Source organism: Nicotiana attenuata, unplaced genomic scaffold (genome assembly GCF_001879085.1).
Source record: "Nicotiana attenuata strain UT unplaced genomic scaffold, NIATTr2, whole genome shotgun sequence".
Classification (NCBI taxonomy): Eukaryota; Viridiplantae; Streptophyta; class Magnoliopsida; order Solanales; family Solanaceae; genus Nicotiana; species Nicotiana attenuata.
Window position 1 is genome coordinate 29,162 of NW_017673640.1, and position 3,056 is coordinate 32,217.

Consider the following 3,056-nt stretch of genomic DNA (forward strand, 5'->3'; position numbering starts at 1 on the left):
CTGTAAAAGAGAACAATCACTATCTTTTAATAGGTTAGTAATCAGAGTTAGATTGAGACTCAATTGCTGATCTTCTATCGTAGTTGAGTCCTTGAAGATCTCAAACTCCAACACTATCTTTATCTGGATTGTATTCTCTTCATATAAGGAGACTTTCTCCCCTTATCCACTATGCAACCTTTTCGATCAGATCAGGAGATATTGCTGCTTGATCAGTACGACTTAACTCATACACGTGCATCTCACATGTATAGGTTGATCATGACTGTGCTTCACACGATGGACCTGGTCCATGACTAAGTTCTTTTGTCATTCTTCAAAACTTCACCTGTTCTTGGGCCAACAACTCTTCTCCGCCGAAGGTGAACAACTCTCTCCTTATTCTCTCTCTATCGTTATACTCGAACACAAAAATCATGAGAAATGCATTGTTTTAACAATTAGATTTAGTGCAACAGGTGAATAATCGGAGCAGACAAGAAGACATGGACGCAGGTGTAGTAGCCGCTCCGGTGTATGCAAGCGCAGAGAATAAGGTTCACAGCGATGTTATGCTTTTCAATCGTTGGACCTACACCGATGTTCAGGTACCTTCCATTTCTCTTCAGTCCTTTTAAATAACTCATTTTATTCATTGTGACATGTTTATAGCTGCTGAAAACTCCTTCCTTTTCCTAGAATCAAGCTGAATGTACCTTTTAAAAAAAAATTATTTGTCCAAGGAAAATCACTAACTTTAGAACCTGAGTATCTATAGTTTTTGATAAATCAAACCAATCTAGTTGATGCAGCTTGTTAAATAACAGATTTTTTCGACTCAACTCATAATACTAATGAGCCAGATGCGAAGCCAGCAACAATTATGCTATGTTGCTCCATTTAGCACTAGAAGTTATCTACATAATTCCTGCTGGCATATAGATATCTCTAACAAGAGTGGAAGATTCGTAGCAAACATTGGTTTCACTTATCTATGTAAATATTTTTCTTCCACTTTGCCATATTATTCGTTCATCTGCACTAATCCAGGAGATTGTAAGTCTTTTCAGACAGCGCACTTCCATTTGGTTTTAGGGTTTACGCGTCCGCTTTAGATGACGCTCACTCAGCATGGTTTCGCTCCTAATTGACTGCTACTAGATAGACAAATAAGCTAATTCTGGGGGGGGGGGGGGATATTAGGAGGGCAATATTATTTGCTTTGTCGTTTAATTTCTTATTCCATGAAATAGAAGAAGGAAATGTAAGTAGTGTTGCTATTCTGTGAAAGTTTGTGATTCTTTCTCAACAACATTTCGGAAGTGAGAACGTTGTGTTAAAAATATAAATTTAAAAATTAACTCAGGCACGAGAGAGACATAGAAAATGAAGAGGGTTAATTAATACCAAGGCGATCGTTCTGTTTTTGCCATTTTTACTTGAGTGTTATTCTTAAGTTCTTCTATTCGCAAGACTGAAACTTATCATCTTGAATACAATTTGAAAGATTTCTTTTTTAACTATGATCTCACTTTTGGTGAAGATCAATGACATCTCTGTTGAGGATTATATCAGAACAACTGCTTCCAAGCATCCAGTTTATATGCCACACACAGCTGGTAGATACCAGGCTAAGTGTTTCAGGAAGGCCCAGTCCCAATTGTTGAGAGGCTCACCAACTCTCTCATGATGCATGGACGGAACAACGGGAAAAAACTAATGGCTGTCTGCATCATCAAGCGCGCGATGGAGATCATTCATTTGTTGACTGACCAGAACCCAATTCAAGTCATTGTTGATGCAGTCATCAATAGGTGCGCACTAATGATCGGTCCTCAATTGATTCACATGTTCTTCAATCTTTATTTTGTTTCAACTGGGGTAACAATGGGCCAATCTTGGCATCAAATGTTGTTCCAGTATTTGCAGATATTGGTTTGGCCATCTATATTTGCAAATAATGAACATAAATGCTGCCGGATCATTAGAAATACTAGTTTGACTAGTTCTCAAATAAAATAATGATTTGCTCACAAATCCTCAACTTTCTTAAACTTTTTTTCCCAAGTGGAGTTCATGCCTACCATATTTGTCTCATTGATAGCTTTGTCTTGATCATCTAGTGGGCCAAGGGAAGATGCAACCCGTATTGGTTCGGCTGGTGTTGTGAGGCGTCAGGCTGTTGATATTTCTCCACTTCGCCGTGTTAACCAGGCAATTTATTTGCTGACAACTGGTGCACGTGAGAGTGCTTTCAGGAACATCAAGACCATAGCTGAGTGCCTTGCAGATGAACCGGTCAATGCTGCCAAGGGTTCTTCGAACAGGTAAAAGGCTTGAGATTTTATTCACTGATTTTAGAAAGTTATTGATATATTTCAAACTTACTGCTTCGTAATAAAATAGTGTACTTCATTGGTGCACCCTTTTTTTTTCTTCCAAATCACTTTCTTTGGATGTTTGCAACTTAAACTAGTGTGGATGATGTGTTTGTTTCTGCAGCTATGCCATTAAAAAGAAGGATGAGATTGAGAGGGTTGCCAAGGCCAACCGTTGAAGAGGTCGATATTGGAGAACTATTTACAAGACAATTTTGGGTAATTCCGTTTTCTCATTTCTTTTGTCATGTAGCATTTTAGGCTGTCATGGAAATGAGAGGATCCAATTATTGCATCTGCTATTCCTTGTCGAGTTAATTTCTTGGATTATTTTACGTGTTTAAACTTGATATGCTTGGAATTGGTATAGATGTTAAAATTTGTAGTTCCTTTTCTCGGGTTCCCAGTATTTTTGGTAAAACATAATATGCTTGGAATTGTTATAGATGTTACAACATGAAGTTCCTTTGTTTAATTTTTTGTGCGCCCGAGTGCTATTGTGGTCCCTGAATGTGGTCCCTGAGTGTGCACTCCTGAAGCTACTTGAACAAGATAGAAGAATCAGTTCCATTGTGTCTTTCTTTTATTCTAGTTCAATTGTAGTACGTGATTTAAAATTGTACCTTTCAGCTTTCATAGAAGCAATTTTATTAGGTACTTAGAGTGTTCAAGTTATAGCTAACTTGAAGTTGTCGCAAC

The 3,056-nt window shown here is 37.9% G+C and overlaps 1 pseudogene; it reads left to right on the forward strand.

Moving 5' to 3' along the window:
* Positions 1-485: 485 nt before the first annotated feature.
* Positions 486-2,536, forward strand: LOC109216927 (annotated as a pseudogene).
* The last annotated feature ends 520 nt before the right edge of the window (positions 2,537-3,056 follow it).